Below are 19,769 nucleotides of genomic sequence, written 5' to 3' on the forward strand. Positions count from 1 at the left end.
TGGGAACCTCAACCTCTTTACCAGAGGAGGGAGCGGGGGCAGTGTTGTGCATGAGGAAGGCCCGATGCAGCAGCAAAACAAACTCGGGGGAGAAACCCCCCAGACTGTGCACTTCCGCAGCCTGGGCAACAGCCCTAGGCGCGCTCTCAACCGGCGCTCGCAACAGCGGGGGAGAGACATGCTGCGCATCCAAAATGGCGTCCGGCGCGAAACTCCGCGAAGGAGCCGCGCGGGAAGAACGGCTCTTAACTTTAGCCGCTTCTGTGCCGTCGCCCAAATTAAGGGCGTTCATGGCATTAATGTCTCCAACCTCAAGGGCGGCCCAAGAAGAAGCCGTCCGAGCCGCGTGGCCGGCCAAGATGGCGGAGGCGAGGAGCGGGGGATGGGCGTTTATGGCGGGAAAAACCGCCACGCCGGAGGAAGGACCGGGACATGCATCGGTCGCGAAACTGTCACCCACCAAGGGCGAATCAGGCTTGAAGACCCCCGCATCCCCTCTAGAAGCGCTCGAGCGACCCGGGGAGCGACCCTTTGCGCCCTCGCCCTCCGACGCCATGTGCCACGAGGAGAAGAATCGGGGAACCCCCGCCCGCTATAAAAAGGTAAAATTACCTGCTGTCCGCTCCGAGTTGTAACGACCTGGTGTCTCAGTGAGTAGCTGCAGTAGACGCTTAAATAAACGTCGAAATAAACGCCTTTAAGGCCGTTCAAAATTTTTTTTTTTTTTTTTTTAACGGAGCCAGCGGGAGGGGGGAGAAAAGGAGGGACCTGGCACCACCAGGTTTGCACTTGCTCAAAAGAGCCCTCAACCCCAGGCACTCAACAAAACCTAAAAATTAGGCTTGGAGGCCTAGCCAGAGCTGCTGCTGTGTGTGACCACCACCTGCTGAGATAGAGAACATACTGAGGAGTTTCCGGCAGCACATGACCACATATAGGGAGGCAAAAGTTTGCTCTCTATCTCCACCTGCTGGTAGATGGACACAACCCACCAGTCTATGGATTGATCAGCTTGATGATATGGAATTGCTGTTTTAATTACTTTAAATGATAAAAGATCATGTCCAGTTTCATTTAATTTCTGTTTAATGAAAAGGCTGGGTTGCTTTGTTTTGTATGTCAACATGAGCAACTTTGTATTGATAGAATCCAAAATGTAGTATATATTCCTATAAAACCAGTACAAATGAACACATCACCTAAAAGCAGACCTAGAGCAAAAAGGGAATTTACATGTCTTTTTGAACACGAGTTGCATTTTTGACAATTCCACCATGTAGAGCCTTCAACTGAAAAATTCACTCTCACTTCAGGCAGAAAGCTGTAATTCTATTACCCCCTCCCCCCCATAACAGTTAAATACCAGCCTGAACATAAAGCATTTAAGACAAACCCTAACAAAAGCAACAACAAAAAAAAGCAGCAAAATTTGTTGACATAGGTGTGGGGGGTTGTTTTATAATGCCACTTCCTTCCCCCTCTCTGCAATTATCACCAATCATATTTCCCCACCACCCAGACTCAAACATTTGCCAGACACAAATGAGTTAGGAATATGCTTTATTATGCAAAAATAAAATGTATAATTTAATATGAAAATATGCCATAGAACTGCTATAATTTTAGCAGCTTCTGCAGAAGTGTTGCAATCATGACCACAGGGCAAAAAGCTCAGACCTAAAGGAAAATAAACACATTTGATTAGACGCAAGCCATACCAAATAACTGTTCTTTTGAAAAGACACTAAGATTATCTTAGTGATTTTTACAATAGTGCTCACAAAGAATTATATGGTGCAATATAACTCCTAGTTAAGCCGAGATTGGGAGGCAGAGCCGGTGGTTGGGCAGACTTCTACGGTCTGTGCCCTGAAAATGGCAGATACAAATCATGGTCAGGTATACATATAAAGTAGCACATATGAGTTTATCTTGTTGGGCAGACTGGCTGGAACGTGCAGGTCTTTTTCTGCCGTCATCTACTATGTAGTTCATTTTCAGACTAGGCCACATATTCCAGCTCGACTCCTTGTCACTATGTTCATACTTTTTTGTAGAACCAGCAACTTGTCAAACGCTAGAGGTTAAAACCACATCCAAATTTTAAAAGCAACTCTCTGCATGGCTACGAGCAAACACTGAAAGTGACAACAGGAACTAATACATATTCTTCATTTCTTTTGTAAAACTGCTCAGTCACATTTTTCCTCCCCTAACTGCTCTCATCCTCCAGGGCTACTGTTGATATGAAGGGGTTAGTTTAACCCAGTACTTGCTGTATACTCAAGCAGCTCATTTCTTGGCTCTACTATTCAGTTCCATTTTAGATTTTTTTTTCTTCCACTACTTTTACTTAACACTTTTTGGGGAGGAATAAATGAATGTGGTGTGCACCTTTTACTGTAGCACTCTCCTTCCACATCAATGACACAACAGACACCATATGTCTGCTACGTCACACCACATAGTAATATATTACATGACAGCAGATAAAGGAGTGGAGGAGTGGCCTAGTGGTTAGGGTGGTGGACTTTGGTCCTGGGGAACTGAGGAACTGAGTTCGATTCCCACTTCAGGCACAGGCAGCTCCTTGTGACTCTGGGCAAGTCACTTAACCCTCCATTGCCCCATGTAAGCCTGCCATGAGTGGGAAAGCGCAGGGTACAAATGTAACAAAAATAAAATAGATACTATTGGAGATTCTACATGGAATGTTGCTACTATTGGCGATTCTACATGGAATGTTGCTATTCCACTAGCAACATTCCATGTAGAAGCCTGCGCGGCCACATTGGTGATCTGCAAGGGCCGACTTCTACATGGAACGTTGCTAGTGGAATAGCAACATTCCATGTAGAATCTCAAATAGTAGCAACAGTGGAGGAGTGGCCTAGTGGTTAGAGTGGTGGACTTTGGTTCTGAGGAACTGAGTTCGATTCTCACTTCAGGCACAGGCAGCTCCTTGTGACTCTGGGCAAGTCACTTAACCCTCCATTGCCCCATGTAAGCCGCATTGAGCCTGCCATGAGTGGGAAAGCGCGGGGTACAAATGTAACAAAAAAAAAAAGGACCTGTACAGTCCATCCAGTCTGCCCAACCCTCAATTTCTAAACCCAAATGCAGAACTCTGCAGCCTGAACCACAGCTCTGTTATCCTGGGCTGAGTCAATACACCAAACCTTCAACTCCTACTCCTTTTTCTACTATCCATTGATATTAGGCTTTATTTTTTTTTTTTTGTTCTGGATCTAGAACATTTACCAGTACTTTAGATCTAAGACAAAAAAAAAGTATAAAATAATAAATTATAATGTAATATATGGTAAATTATTTTGAAGCTGGAGTCAGAAGTGGTACATTTTTACTGAGACTCCCTGCCATTAGGTCACCTTTTCAGACCAACAGAGTTGAGGTCTGTCCAAATTTACATTCTGTAGCTCCAATCTCCCTGTTATAGCAAGGAGTCTGTTCAGGCGGGGGGGGAAGAGGGGTTGGAGGTTGAGAGGCTAGGATAGAGGAGGGCAGACTTATACGGGGTCTGTGCCAGAGCCGGTGATGGGAGACGGGACTGGTGGTTGGGAGGCGGGAAATACTGCTGGACAGACTTATACGGTCTGTGCCCTGAAAAAGACAGGTACAAATCAAGGTAAGGTATACACATACGAGTTTATCGTGGGCAGACTAGATGGACCGTGCAGGTCTTTTTCTGCCGTCATCTACTATGTTAGGAATGTAAATTCAGGCTACATATGACTGGATTTAGATCCAAGACTTCTTAAAGGTTGATATCTACTGGCCGATTTATGGCCCATGCAGGGTTCTGAAAGAGCCCTGATGTATAGCCCCCCCCCTAGGCTAGGAATGCTTGGGGGGGGGGGGGGCTGCAAATGAAGGTTTCTGATGCCAAAATCCAATCTCCCCCCCCCCCCCCCCAAAAAAGAAAAGTGCAGTCTGCAGTCTGTCCAAATGATTGCTTTACAGGGAAAATACAACTGCCTGTTTGCAATACCTACCTTGCGTAGCTCACAAGGAAACCAATGCAGAATTCAGACTAATCAAAACCTGATTTTCATGTTTTACAGATAGCGCTGCAATGGCTGCAGTAGGCTCTGATCAAATTGGCACAATATTACCTGATTTACTTACATTCATGAACGGTGGGCATAAACTAAAGAGCTTTCAAAACAAGTTCTGAAGGTAAAATTATGTATAATCATACCTGATAATTTTCTTTCCATTAATCATAGCTGATCAATCCATAGACTGGTGGGTTGTGTCCATCTACCAGCAGGTGGAGATAGAGAGCAAACTTTTGCCTCCCTATATGTGGTCATGTGCTGCCGGAAACTCCTCAGTATGTCGATATCAAAGCTCCATCCACAGGACTCAGCACTTAGAGAATTACACCCACGAAGGGACACTCTGCCCAGCTCACCACCGCCGAAACGGGGGAGGGGAATTAACCCAGCTTATCCCCACACAAGTGGGGGAGGGGAATCCGTCCAGCTCATCCCCGCGGAGCGGGGGAGGGACACCACACCCGCCGATGCGGGGGGATCTGGCTTATCCTGCAACCGCAACCGCGGGAGGAGCTGACTGACCCTAACACCGCCGAAGCGGGAGGGGTACAAAGCTGCCCTACAGCCGCACGAAGCGGGAGGGAGTGCCGGCAGAATTTATGTCTCAATCCAGCCCCGTAAAACGGGGGGGAGAGGAATGCAGCAGCTCACTGTAACACAAACTTGTCTCAACTCTTGAAGAATCCAAGTGAAAAAACTTGAACACGAAGTCTTTCTGAAGTAACTGAAAACTAAACTTGAACCTGAAATGCAACCAGAATAAAAACAGTACAGATATCTGGGAGGGGCTATGGATTGATCAGCTATGATTAATGGAAAGAAAATTATCAGGTATGATTATACTTAATTTTACCTTCCATATCATCAAGCTGATCAATCCATAGACTGGTGGGATGTACCGAAGCAGTACTCACCCAGGGCGGGACATTGAAATCCCTGACCTCAACACTGAAGCTCCAAACCGGGCCTCCGCCCGTGCAGCCACCGTCAAACGATAATGCTTGGAGAATGTATGAGCCGAAGCCCAAGTTGCCGCCTTGCATATCTCTTCCAAGGAGACGGATCCGGCCTCTGCCATCGAGGCCGACTGAGCTCTCGTGGAGTGAGCCTTCAGCTGGATAGGCGGCACCTTCCTTGCGGCCACATAAGCCGCTGCAATGGCTTCCTTGACCCATCTTGCCACTGTAGGCTTAGCAGCCTGCAGACCCTTACGAGGACCTGCAAACAGGACAAACAGATGATCCGATTTCCGGAAATCATTGGTCACTTCCAAGTATCTGATGATGACTCGCCTCACATCCAGATATTTAAGAGCAGAGTACTCCTCTGGGTAGTCCTCCCTACGAAAGGAAGGGAGACAGAGCTGCTGATTCACATGGAAGCGAGAAACAATCTTGGGCAGAAAGGAAGGCACTGTGCGAATAGTCACTCCTGCCTCAGAGAACTGCAGAACAGGCTCTCGACATGAGAGCGCCTGGAGCTCGGAAACTCTTCTGGCTGAAGTGATAGCCACCAAAAAGACTGCTTTCCACGTCAGGTCTTTCAGAGATGCCCTTGACAAGGGTTCAAAAGGCGGCTTCTGCAATGCTCTTAGCACCAGGTTGAGATTCCACGCAGGCACCACTGAGTGCAGAGGAGGGCGCAGGTGATTAACTCCCTTGAGAAAGCGCACCACATCTGGCTGCGAAGCCAGGGAAGCACCCTTCAGGCGGCCCCTGAAGCAAGCCAGAGCCGCTACCTGGACTTTAAGGGAACTGAGCGACAGGCCTTTCTCCAGAACTTCTTGCAGGAACACCAACACTGAAGAAATTGGAGCAGTGAAGGGAGAAAGTGAGCCTGCTTCACACCACGCTGCAAAGATACGCCAAACCCTGGCGTAAGCAGTAGAAGTAGAGCGCTTCCTCGCTCTTAGCATAGTGGCGATGACCTTGTCTGAGAAGCTCTTCTTCCTCAGACGCTGCCGCTCAATAGCCAGGCCGTAAGACCAAAGGGGGAGGGATCCTCCATCACCACGGGACCCTGATGTAACAGGCCCTGCTCCACTGACAGCCGCAGAGGATCGTCGACTGAGAGCCTGATCAAGTCCGCATACCAGGGACGTCTGGGCCAATCCGGACCCACCAGGATTACCCTGCCGGGATGCTTTGCCACCCGGTCTAGCACCCTGCCCAACATGGGCCAGGGCGGGAACACATAGAGGAGCTCTTGTGTCGACCACTGTTGGAGAAGAGCATCTACTCCCAGGGATCGAGGGTCCCGTCCTCTGCTGAAAAAGCGCAGCACTTGGCAATTGGCCGATGACGCCATCAGATCTAGGCTCGGCTGGCCCCAGCGCTTCGTGATGTCCAAGAACGCCTGAGCAGATAGTTGCCACTCTCCGGGCTCCAAGGTATGGCGATTGAGAAAGTCCGCCTTGACATTCATGACTCCGGCAATGTGGGCCGCTGAAAGCTGCTCCAGGTTCGCTTCCGCCCACTGGCAAAGATTCATAGCCTCCTTGGCTAGAGGGGCGCTCTTGGTACCTCCCTGGCGGTTGACATAGGCCACAGCCGTGGCATTGTCTGACAGGACCCGTACAGGCTTCAACACCAGTACCGGGATGAACTCCAAAAGCGCCAACCGAATGGCTCTGAGTTCCAGGAGGTTGATAGACCACTTTGCCTCTGCAGGAGACCAGAGCCCCTGCGCTGTCCTTCCCAAGCAGTGGGCTCCCCAGCCCGACAAAGAGGCGTCCGTCGTGACGGCAATCCACTCTGGGGTCACCAGAGGCACTCCCGCAGACAACTTGTCTGTCTGCATCCACCAGCTCAGCGCCTTGCGCACTGCTGTGTCCAAGGGAAGGCGCACAGCATAATCCTCCGACATCGGAGTCCAGCGCCGCAGCAAAGATTGTTGAAGTGGTCTCATATGAGCCCTGGCCCAGGGCACTACTTCCATCGTGGCCGTCATAGAGCCCAACAGCTGCACATAGTCCCAAGCCCGAGGAGGAGAGGCTACTAGGAACTGGTCCACTTGGGCCTGAAGTTTGACAATCCGATTGTCTGGCAGGAACACTCTGCCCACTTGGGTGTCGAATCGAACTCCCAGGTACTCCAGGGACTGAGTCGGGCGCAGCTGGCTCTTCTCCCAGTTGATGATCCATCCCAGGGAGCAAGAGCAACTACCCGGTTCACAGCTTTGCCGCACTCTGCATAAGAGGGGGCTCGGATCAACCAGTCGTCCAGATAAGGATGGACTTGTACCCCTTCCTTTGGTAGGAAGGCCGCGATGACCACCATTACTTTGGAAAAGGTCCGCGGAGCAGTAGCCAACCCGAATGGGAGGGCTCTGAACTGGAAGTGTCGTCCCAGGACTGCAAAACGCAGAAAGCGTTGATGAGGAGGCCAGATGGGAATATGCAGGTACGCTTCCTTGATGTCCAAGGATGCCAGGAACTCTCCTGCCTTCACTGCCGCTATAACAGAGCGGAGAGTCTCCATGCGAAAGTGCCGCACTTTCAAGGCCCGATTGACCCCTTTGAGGTCGAGGATAGGCCGGACAGAACCTCCTTTCTTTGGTACCACAAAGTAAATGGAGTAACGTCCCTTGCCAAGCTGACTTTCTGGCACCGGAACGACCGCGCCCAGGCGGATCAGATTGTCCAAGGTCTGCTGCACTGCCACAGCTTTGACCGGAGACTTGCAGGGAGAGAGTACGAACCCGTCTTTTAAGGGTCAGCAGAACTCTAGCTTGTAGCCGTCTCTGATGACTTCCAGCACTCACGCGTCTGAAGTTATTGTGGTCCACTCGCCCAGAAACGAGGACAGCCGTCCTCCAATCTGCACTGGGGCGTGGACCAAGGCCCCGTCATTGGGTACGAGACCCTGGGGGAGGACCGGAGGGAGCACCTCCGGGACGGCGGTCTCTGCGAAAGGAATGCTGCTTGGGGGAGAAATTCCTCTTGAAGGAAGAAGGGGCAGAGGAGCCCGACTTGCCCGGGTGGTACCGACGGGCTTCCTGCAACCGTCCTCTGAAGGTACCGGGACGAGTACTAGCCCGAGCCCTGACCTCTGGTAATTTCTTGCCCTTAGACGTGCCGAGATCGGTCACGATTTTGTCAGCTCGACCCCAAAGAGCAGCTTGCCTTTAAAAGGCAATCTAGCCAGGCGGGATTTAGAGGCGTGGTCAGCAGACCAATGTTTCAGCCAAAGCCACCGCCGCGCAGAGATTGTCTGAGCCATGACTTTAGCTGAGGCCCTCAAGACATCATACAGCAAGTCTGCCAAATAGGCTAAGCCCGATTCCAGGGCCGGCCAATCAGCCCTCAAGGAATGATCCGAGGGGGAAGCCCGCTGCACCATAGTCAGGCATGCCCTGGCCACATAGGAGCCGCAAACTGAGGCCTGCAAACTTAAAGCAGCCGCCTCAAAGGACGACCTTAAGGCCGCCTCCAATCTTCTGTCTTGGGCGTCCTTTAGGGCCGTGCCACCTTCCACCGGCAAAGCCGTTTTCTTAGTCACCGCAGTGATTAAAGAATCCACGGTAGGCCACAGATAGGCCTCACGTTCACTCACAGCCAAAGGATAGAGGCGGGACATAGCCCTAGCCACTTTAAGGCTCGCTTCCGGGACATCCCATTGAGCCGAAATTAAGGTGTGCATGGCATCATGCACGTGGAAGGTTCTAGGCGGGCGCTTCGTCCCCAGCATAATGGCAGAGCCAACAGGGGCTGAGGGAGAGACGTCCTCCGGAGAGGAAATCTTCAAAGTGTCCATGGCCTGTAACAACAGGTTGGGCAAATCCTCTGGGCTAAAAAGCCGCGCTGCAGAGGGGTCATCCGCTCCATCCGAGCGGGGATCTATCTCCTCCAAGGAATCCGCAAAGGACCGTTGGGAGACCTCAGACACGCTGCCCTCATCTACATCGGAGGAGACAAAGTCCTCCAAGGCCTGGGAATCAACCCGAGGGCGTTTACCTCTGGGAACCTCAACCTCTTTACCACAAGAGGGAGCAGGGGCAGCGTTTTGCATGAGGAAAGCCTGATGCAGCAGCAAAACAAACTCGGGGAAGAAACCCCCCAGACTGTGCACTTCCGCAGCCTGGGCAACAGCCCTAGACGCACCCTCAACCGGCGCTCGCAAGAGCGGGGGAGAGACATGCTGCGCATCCAAAATGGCGTCCGGTGCGACACTCCGCGAAGGAGCCGCGCGGGAAGAACGGCGCTTAACTTTAGCCGCTTTTGTGCCGTCGCCCAAATTAAGGGCGTTCATGGCATTAATGTCTCCAACCTCAAGGGCGGCCCACGAAGAAGCCGTCCGAGCCGCGTGGCCGGCCAAGATGGCGGAGGCGAGGAGCGGGGGATGGGCGTTTATGGCGGGAAAAACCGCCACGCCAGAGGAAGGACCGGGACATTCATCGGTCACTAAACTGTCACCCATCGAGGGCGAATCAGGCTGTAAAACCCCCGCATCCCCTCTAGAAGCGCTCCAGCGATCCGGGGAGCGACCCTTTGCGCCCTCGCCCTCCGACGCCATATGCCACGAGGAGAAGAATCGGGGAACCCCCTGCCCGCTATAAAAAGGTAAAATTACCTGCTTGCCGCTCCGAGCTGTAACGAACTGGTGTCCCAGTGAGTAGCTGCAATGAACGTTTAAATAAACATCGAAATAAACGCCTTTAAGGACGTTTAAATTTTTTTTTTTTTTTTTTTTAACGGAGCCAGCGGGAGGGGGGAGAATAGGAGGGACCTGGCACCACCAGGTTTGCACTTGCTCAAAAGAGCCCTCAACCCCAGGCCTCAACAAAACCTAAGGATTAGGCTTGGAGGCCTAGCCAGAGCTGCTGCTGTGTGTGACCACCACCTGCTGAGATAGAGAACATACTGAGGAGTTTCCGGCAGCACATGACCACATATAGGGAGGCAAAAGTTTGCTCTCTATCTCCACCTGCTGGTAGATGGACACAACCCACCAGTCTATGGATTGATCAGCTTGATGATATGGAAATGCTCATTTCATGATGTGAGAAACCAAAAACCTATTATGCAAAGAGCTACTGCTAGTGTTATTTTAAGCTTCACACTTGTCACCTTGCTGCCTTTCATGCTCTTACACTAACTATCCAATGTAAAAAGAAAAACCTACAAATATAATACCTAGTGAACTGTAAAAAAAAAAAAGGGGAGAACTTGTGGACAGAGCTTAAGCCTCAGAAAAGAATTTTCCCTTCATAGCTGAATGTTCAGACAGGGATAACAGCACATCATTGGCTCAGCATGGAAATTGCCCATCAATTCAACCACTGGAGAGAAGAAATGACAAATAAAATCCAAGTACATACCTCAGACTCAGCACCCAAACACCGCCAATGACATGGCCCCCTCCCTACCCATCTTCAAATCTCTGCTTAAAACTCACCTCTTCAATGCTGCTTTCGGCACCTAACCTTTCGAGAAATATAGTATGCCCTATCAGATCAACTCTACACTTGTCTTTTAGATTGTACACTTGTCTCTAGATTTACACCTGTCTTTAGACTGTAAGCTCCTTGAGCAGGGACTGTCCTTCCATGTTAAAACTGTACAGCGCTACGTAACCCTAGTAGCGCTTTAGAAATGTTAAGTAGTAGTAACTGTTTACTGTTAATATTCCCCTACAGCAAGGGACAGAAAAAAAAGTCACTCAGTACGTAACCAAACAGTTGTAGTGTAAAGCTAGTCATGTATTTTCTTTTCACTCCCCACCCCCCAATTCTTTGCAGCAGTTCAGAAAGTTTCTAGTGTACAAACTAGCAGTATTATGAACAATGCCCTACGAAACTGGACCACAATTAAGTCATATCCACCTTGGCTGTCTCAGACCAATGATCTTATATAGGATATAAAAGTTTTACAAGCAAAGTTTTAAAGGGAGAACTAGCCTGTACACAATACTTTAAACAAATTGCTGACAATTTAAGTTTCCGAATATGATGTGTAAATTGTCTTTTCCACTTATTCATTCTAGCCCCCCCCCCCCCAGAAAAAAAAAAAAAGGATCAGACCACTAAACAATCCTACCCATCCCAAAAGTCACATGTAATAAAACAAGTTTTGCTTCATAAAAAGTACAATAGATGTAAATTCAGTTTTAAAAAGGTTGTGAAGTTTACTTGGTTCTGGTCTCCTGCTAACCTACCTGTGGCAAATCCAGAAGTGGCAACTTGAAAGCTCTTAGGTCTCCGGTGTCAGAGGAAGCTTGAACACATGATTTTACTCACTGTAAAAGGGGGCTAGGGGAAAGACAAAAGAGAAGCAGCGTTGCCTGAAGATAATTTGATCAAAGATAAATGCTCAATTACTGATACACAAATAAAACCATAGGCATTTCTCTCAGCTAGGTAAAGTCATCCTTTAAGTTTTCCCAATTACTTACCAACTTCATGGTAAAACACACAGGATTCTAGGTAGACAACCTACTAGGTGCAACGGTTTCATGGAAAAAGTCCTAACAGAAGGATGCCTCTTACTCTGTTTTTTATTCTAATAGAAATCCTAGTTATTTTCAATGGGAAATTTGCCAGTGTGAAACCCAAGCGAGTTTTGCACTGGAAGAGGAAATTAGGTCTTCCCTGCTAATTTTCTTTTTAGCTCGTTCAGACCAGCACAGACGAATGGGTTATGCACCTCTACCAGCAGGTGGAAACTGAGAACCACTGACTTCTAAGTAACCTGTAAGTGGGCTGTGCAGTCCTTCTAGAGTCAGTCTTCAAATAGCCAAGCAGATACCCTCGCACCAACACCCGAGAGCAACAACCTAACCTTCCACGTTCCTCTCAGAGCTGACAATCCTCCAGCTAACCCAGAAGACCATGTGGTGCTGCTCATGCCCAATCACAGAGAGAAATCCCAACAACTTAGAACACATCATACAAAATTCATCCAAAAGGTGGGTTCTGTGCCAGTCTGGAGGAACTAAAAGAAAGGAAATTTAGCAGATAAGACCTAATTTCTTCTCCTATAGCGTCCTTTCAGAATGGCACAGACGAATGGGAAGTACTAAAGCAGTGACCATTACAGATGGGACCCTGCCAATCCCATCTGCAGTACACATGCCCCAAAAGGCACATCCTGATGTGCCTGTACATCTAATCAAAAGTGAAAAAAGGAATGCAAATATGACGACACTGCCCCCTTGTGGAATGAGCTTTGAGGAATGCAGGAAGTGGCTTTTTTGGGGTTGTTTTTTTTTACGATAAGCCAAAGCCACCATTCCCTTAATCCGGTGAGCAATCGTGGCCTCAGATCTGCTTCACCTCTTAAGCTACCACCGAGCAGGACAGAATCTGAACGATGAAATTCCTGCATCCTCTATAGATATAGGTGCAAAGCCCTTCGAACATCCAACTTCCACTGCTCCACAGTATCATCACGAGCCCCCAACACAGATAGCAAAACGGACCGATTGACATGAAATGCAGAAACTACCTTAGGGATGAAAGACAATACAGGCTGAAGAACCACTCGTTCCTTAGAACACATAAGGAAGGGAAAACTCCCTGCATGAGAGAGCTTGCAGTTCTGACATACGACATGCCAAATTGACAGCCACCAAGAGCACCGTCTTTAAAGGTAAGATCCTTAATCGTGCAATCCCCTAACAGTTCAAAACAGAGGAATGCCAAAACTGATGACTAGGATCAAATCCCAGGGGAGAAGATATGAGCAGAACGGAGGACAAATATGGTGCACCAGCAGCAAAAAAAAAAGAGAAACATCCAGATGAGTGGACACATGCTTGCCATGAACCAAGCCCCGGACAGAGCCACCACCTGAACCAGTAAGGAAGCCAAAGCAAGGCCACGGGGACTGCCAAACTCAGGGAGACTCTCCCAGAAATGAAAAGGCTGCTGTAAGGGACTAATTCAGCACCGAGGTTCGCTGCTTTTTTTTTCCCATTTAACTGTTGGGCAGATCCCACTGTCTCTCAAGGTCAAGTATCCCCAGTTAGCACGGTACAGCTGAGGCACCTCTAACCAGTCAGGGAGGTGGGTGAATGAGATCTAGCCACCCAGGTTTGGCACTCCCCAAGGCACAGGAGACTCCCATGGGCCTCTGCCTCCATCCAGCAAAGGAGTCAGCACTGAGAGCCACTAACAATCCTGTTTAATTTTATAATGGGGAGAAAAAAAATTCCCTAAAATCCTAAAAACTAGATCTGGATTGCACAGCCCTCTAAATGCTGGATACTGAAGAGACTGCACAGCCCACTTATAGGTTACTTAGAAGTAAGTAGTTCTCAGTCTCCACCTGCTGGTAGAGGTGCAGAACCCATTTATCTGTGCTGGTCTGGAGGGGTGCTGTAAGGATATGATAAATCTGCCCTTTTGTGATCATCAAGTATCCTTCTCATCAGCCAAGGTCATCTAGTCAGGGATTTGATACATATAGAAAAAAAACAATGTACTAGGCAATGCCCAATAAACAATGTAGTGAAATACAGGCTTTGAATCCCACTATGGCTCCTTGTGGCCTTGTAAGCCAGGGCACACAGCAGGGAAATACCTAGTGTACCTAAATGTAACTCACCTTGAGCTACTACTAAAAAGCACAAACTAAAACCAAATAAAATGTGAAGTTGAGTGATAGGAGGCTGAGGGAAGCAGGAGATACAAGTATTAATTGGGTTTAAAGGGACAGAGTACGAAGACAGGAAATATTATATACCCTTTTGGTTCTGTTATTACTTATAACAAACAAAGTTCACTCAGAACTACCAGAACCTACTTTGCTGGATGTGCACACAACCAAAGTGCAGTTTCATGGGGGGGGGGGGGAGATAATGTCCCCCCCTCCCCACATATCCTTGTCAGAATCTTTATGCCTACCCACCCCTGAAAAATCTAGTGTGGGTAGCATATACACAAATGCATAGCTGCTTTTTCCTTTGGAAAGTTAATAAAAGTAATTTTGTATTAACTAATTTTTTTTGGATAGAATTCTCTGGGGTGTACCTAGTATTTTTCTTTCAGCTGTCTAAAGTCCCCAGCCAACAAATTAGAGGAGAACAGATTCCCTTTGGTTTCAGGCATAGTTGTGTATTTGAAAGCAGTCATAAATGAAAGCCTCAGAAAGATTTTTTTCCCTCACAGCTGAATTATCAGACAGGGATAACAAACATCATCATCGGCTTAAGTGCAAAACCTGTACCTTTGAACCACACACATGCTGCATGACAAGCAAATTAAGATTTACAGGCTGCATAGAAATGGTGTTTATGTCCTTTAATGCACACAAAAAAAAAAAAACAAACTTTAACATGCATGAATTACCATCTGTTCTTACCATTTTGTGCTGCTGAGTTGTAACCAGGCTTTATCAGCCAATAAACACAGAAATCACATGAAGGCAAAGATTGTTCATTCCTGCTGACCCACCCGTTTTCCTTAAGTAGAAGGCAGTAATATAGAAGTACCCTGGAATCTGAAAGCAAAAGTATTACATTACTGGAAGCTGGACTCGAAGCTTTATCCAGTTTTCTTGTTGTTTGGTAAGGAAGAGCTTCAGTAAAACGCGCATTCCACAAGTTAAGTGGTCTCCATTCAGATTTTTCCATCGGAGTAAATTTCTGCCTTAAAATCTCCATATTCTTTGACAGGATGGCTAATACTACTTAACATTTCTAAAGCGCTACTAGGGTTACGCAGCGCTGTACAATTTAACATAGAAGGACAGGTCCTGCTCAAAGAACTGTAATCTAAAGGAAATGTGAACAGTCAGTCTGACAGGGGCAGTCAAATTGGGGCAGTCTGGACTTCCTGAAAGGTAAGAGTTAGGTGCCGAATGCAGCATTGAAGAGGTGGGCTTTAAGCAAAGACTTGAAGATGAGCAGGGAGGGGGCTTGGCGTAAGGGCTCGGGAAGGTTGTTCCAAGCATAGGGTGAGGCAAGGCAGAATGAGCGGAGCCTGGAGTTGGTGGTGGTGAAGGGTAATGAGAAAAGGGATTTGTCCTGTGAACGGAGGTTTCGGGTGGGAACGTAAGGGGAGATGAGGGTAGAGAGGTAGTGAGGGGCAGCAGACTGAGTGCATTTGTAGGTAAGAAGGAGAAGCTTGAACTGAATGCGGTATCTGATCGGAAGCCAGTGAAGTGACCTGAGGAGAGGGGTGATACAAGTATATCGGTTCTAGCGGAATATAAGACATGCAGCAGAGTTCTGAACAGATTGAAGAGGGGATAGGTGGCTAAGTGGGAGGCCGGTGAGAAGTAAGTTGCAGTAGTCAAGGCGAGAGGTAATGAGAGAGTGGACGAGAGTTCGGGTGGTGTGGTCAGAGAGGAAAGGGCGAATTTTGCTGATGTTAAAGAGGAAGAAGCGACAGGTCTTGGCTATCTGCTGGATATGCGCAGAGAAGGAGAGGGAGGAGTCAAAGATGACGCCGAGGTTGCGGGCAGATGAGACGGGAGGATGAGGGTGTTATCAACTGAGATAGAAAGTGGAGGAAGAAGAGAAGTGGGTTTTGGTGGAAAGACGATGAGCTCGGTCTTGGACATGTTCAGTTTCAGGTGGCGGTTGGACATCCAGGCAGCAATGTCAGATAAGCAGGCTACTAATATACCATAGGCTTATGTTAAAACTTTCACTCACCTCTCAATTTCTGTTAGTAAAAATCGACCAAAGTTGATAACTGAGCAGCAGGCATCCATATAGCTGCAGTTTGGGAAGTCCACTGTTTAGCTGTCTTGGTGCCATTTTCTTCCTATGGAAGCAGCAAACCTTTCAGAGTATAAGAATGCTCTAGAACAGTGACTTTCACTATTTTTCTAGCAAGGGCCATGATGTTAAAAAAAAAAAAACACGTGTATGGCAAAGATCCCTTGCTGGACCAAGTGGACAGATCACTGGGTGGTGGAGGGGAGTCCTCCAGAGATACAGCTGACCGAAGGGTTTCCCTTCTGATATGACTAGAATGGCTACTCAGGCACATTCTAATTTGTGTAACTAAAATAAAAGGCTACCCCCCTCACACATTCTCTTTGTAAAACATATCCTCTATCCCTGCACACACAACTTTTAAAAAAATGTTTATTTTCAATTTCAAGAAATAGAGCAAAAACAAGATATTCAAGCAAAAAGAATATCATATAGCTTAGCTATAATACTGCTTAACATCACCTATCTAATTAGCTAACACTGCAACTAACCCCAAACCCCTCCGTTCTCAATCCCCATCAGTCAGCCTTCATTATTCTGACTCCACTTCCACCCTCTTCAAACTGGCTCTCAACCCACTGAGATTTAGTGAGAGGCGCTGCAGGCCATGCCTTTCTTTGGCGGTCCCAATAAAGGTGCTTGTAGTGCAACCCACACCGACCCCCATTCCCTTCCTGAGGTTGGCTACAGCTGCTGTAGAGGTACTGATCTTTGTCTCTTGCACTTGGACCAAAAATAACCAAATGCTTCTCAGAGCCCCCCTCCCAAGAGCAAAAGAGCGCAATGACTCACCAACTCTAGCACAAGGGCGGGCAGGGAAGGCTCACAGTCCTAGCCTAGTCCTGCTCTGACTTCTCTCTCTTTTTTTGTATGTGGTTGGACACTGAGAAATAATGGCTGGTTGTGGACTGCTCAGGAACCTAGAGACGGATCATAGTCAGTGGCTCTCAGTTTGACGTGGAATCACCAATTTAAGCCACATTGAGCCTGCAAATAGGTGGGAAAATGTGGGGTACAAATGCAATAAATAATAATAAAAATAATTAAGTTTGAAAGTTAGGCAGGCAAATTGTAGCTTTTTCAATTTTGGGACAGAAGACAGATTAACTTGCCAAAAGTTAACCAGCTAAAACATGGCGAGGGTTACGCAGGACGGTTATAACTGTAACTGCACAGCACTGATGATCAGAGATATCAATCAAGAAAAAGAGAATCTGCTAGGTCTAGTTAGGCCAAATACCTATCCTAAAGTTAACTAGGTGTATTCAAAACCAGCAGCTTAATCCGTCTTCTTTTTGAATTTCTCAGTTATAATTACGGCCATAATGAACAGGATGCTCTGGGCTCATTTTCAGCTCCACCCCCCCGGACGTTTTTTAGTTTACTGTATTTCCAAACATGCACAAACCGTTGTCTATGTAAAAATAAATGAATATAAAATACGGCAGTCTTCATTCATTCCCTGCCGCCAAAGTTGCTGTCTCTGAACCTCTGATCAACCGCGTGGCGTGAGACGCGAGCCAGACAGGCATCCTCCTTTGGCGGCGTTTGGGGCCTTTTATCTGGCGCGTGGCGCCCCCCTCTGCAGCAGCTTCCTGTTCCTTTGCCAGAGGGAAGACCTTAGACCACCCCAATGCCGCCAAAGACTGCCTTGCCTGTCTGGAATGATCGCGCGGTAGATCAGCGCCAGCAACTAAGGAGAGGGAGGGAGAGATGCAGAACGCATGGGGAATTGGGGGGGGGGGGGGGGGGGGGAGGAGATACCGATTCGGTAAAAAAAAGTATCTACAGCACGCAGGGGGAGTCAGGCATTAAGCGGCACGTAATACTAACTTGGCAAATATTAAACTCTACCCTTTCAAAAGTAATAAAACTATTACATTTACATTTTTAGAACATTTTTATTTATAACACAGGGACATGAAATTCCTTATATGTTGCCAAAGTGTGGCTGCCTTTAACCACTTATCTTTCTTTCTTCCTTATTAAATTTACAATCTTAAGAACACAAAGATGCCAAGCATCCCTCCTCATGTGCATTCGGGGACCAGTCTCACTTCCCCGTGGTCTACTCTCTCTCTCCCTCTACCTTCCGCTCTCTTCAGTCTAGCATGTCCCCCACTGTTAAATTCATTCCTGAGTTACCCACCAACAATCCTGCGGCTTTCCTTCTCCGGTGCTCCCTCCGTCCCCTCGCGCTGGAAAACGTGGTCTGTCTCCCATCTTGCCGGAAACAGGAAGTTGCGTCAGAGGAGTGCTGGGCTGGCCGTTGGAGAACTCAAGGTCATTAATCCAAGCGGAGGTGCCACTCACCACTGCCAAGGAAGTTTCAGAGTACACAAGGAGGTTTAATAAAACAGGAGACGGCATAGCGCTTAAAAGTTAAAGCCATCCCCCGCATCTAACTGAGATTAAATTAAAAAAAAAAATACTACCAACAAGGATGCAGCAGCCGATAATTTGATTAGGGCACGCCAACCAATATGGCGGTTGTGCGGAAGAGACGGCTTAAGCTTTATGACGTCATGCTGCCCCAGTCTCATAAAACTCCTTTTGATACACGCACGGGCCAGCAGCATTACAGATCACCTGATCTACTGGCATTGCCAGTAACATCTTCACTTCATCTCTTTTGTACAAATGGATTATTCTGTTTTTGAGCATGTTTCAGGGACAAGTGGTTTTCATAAGTCAAAATAATAAAAATATTTTCTTTCATGCAGATTTTATTTATTTATTTTATTGCATTGCATTTGTATCCCACATTTCCCCACCTATTTGCAGGCTCAATGTGGCTTACATAGTTTTTTTTAATAGCATTGTCATTTCAGGATTTCAGATACAGTTAGTATTGTGTAAAGATTAAGTAGGGAAGAGAGAGGAAAGAAGGGATTGATTAGGGTTGTTATAGAAGGTGGACTGTCATAACTGAGTAGGTTGGTGGGGTGGTTTAGTGAGGTTATCAATTATCGGTTCTTATTGTAGGTTTTGTTGAAGAAGTGTGTCTTCAGAGCTTTGCGAAAGGTGGTTATTTCATTGATTGTTTTCAGGTCTGTAGGTAATGTATTCCATAGCTGTGTGCTCCTGTTACAGAAGGTAGTGGCATGCACCAGCTTGTATTTTAGTCCTTTACAGCTGGGGTGGCGTAGGTTGAGAAATTTGCGGGATGATCTTGTGGCGTTTCTGGGAGGTAGGTCCACGAGGTTTAGCATGTATATTGGGGCGTCTGCGTGAAAGATTTTGTGTACAATCGTGCAGATCTTGAATGCAATTCGTTCCTTGAGTGGGAGCCAGTGGAGTTTCTCTCGTAAGGGTTTTGCATTTTCATATTTGGTTTTTCCAAATATGAGTCTGGCGGCAGTGTTCTGGGCAGTTTGGAGTTTTTTGATAGTCTGTTCTTTACAGCCAGCGTACAGTGCATTGCAGTAGTCCTGATGACTTATTACCATTGACTGTACCAGGGTACAGAAGATGTGTCTCGGGAAGAACGGTTTTACTCTTTTGCGTTTCCACATGGAGTAGAACATCTTTTTCGTTGTGTTTTTCACGTGGGTATCAAGAGTGAGGTTTCGATCAGTGGTGACTCCAAGAATTTTCAAGATCTCTCATTTGTTTAAACATAACTAAATGGTCTATAAGCCCCTAATGCAGTCCATTGGTTTTCTTATATTTTGTCCTTGTGATGACTTAAAGTGTGCCAAAACTGGAAATACAGTGAGACAGAATAATAGAATTCAGTAACATCCAAAATATATTAATTAGCATTATAATTGTGTTTGAATTTGGGTAATAACTGAGAAAATGTTGTTGAAGAAGAAATAAATATATATCACAGAACTGGAAAATGTTGGCACATTTAGACTGACTCTGGACTTCTGCATGAAGGTAGCTCTGCCCTCATTATTTAATATCTTTCTTTTAAATAGTAGTAATAAACAATATTAAGTGCATTTTTAGAATATATCACTGTATTCCACAAATAAAAAGAGCAAGTTCCCACAAACCATCTTTCTCTTTTGATCTAGGC

The 19,769-nt window shown here is 47.2% G+C and overlaps 1 long non-coding RNA gene and 1 other non-coding gene across 3 annotated transcripts; both read right to left on the reverse strand.

Moving 5' to 3' along the window:
* Positions 1 to 1,543: 1,543 nt before the first annotated feature.
* On the reverse strand, positions 1,544 to 17,999 carry LOC115473323. Of its 2 annotated transcripts, none has more exons than XR_003942643.1 (5): positions 17,892 to 17,999; positions 15,677 to 15,788; positions 14,380 to 14,517; positions 11,234 to 11,327; positions 1,544 to 1,677 (listed from the first exon to the last, which is right to left on the reverse strand). It is a non-coding gene; the product is annotated as an uncharacterized LOC115473323 (long non-coding RNA). The 2 variants fall into 2 exon arrangements; XR_003942644.1 differs by lacking the exon at positions 1,544 to 1,677 and adding an exon at positions 10,687 to 10,709.
* On the reverse strand, positions 10,259 to 10,331 carry LOC115473620. The gene has a single exon (XR_003942712.1). It is a non-coding gene; the product is annotated as a small nucleolar RNA R38 (small nucleolar RNA).
* Positions 18,000 to 19,769: the final 1,770 nt, after the last annotated feature.

Source organism: Microcaecilia unicolor, chromosome 6, assembly GCF_901765095.1.
Source record: "Microcaecilia unicolor chromosome 6, aMicUni1.1, whole genome shotgun sequence".
Classification (NCBI taxonomy): Eukaryota; Metazoa; Chordata; class Amphibia; order Gymnophiona; family Siphonopidae; genus Microcaecilia; species Microcaecilia unicolor.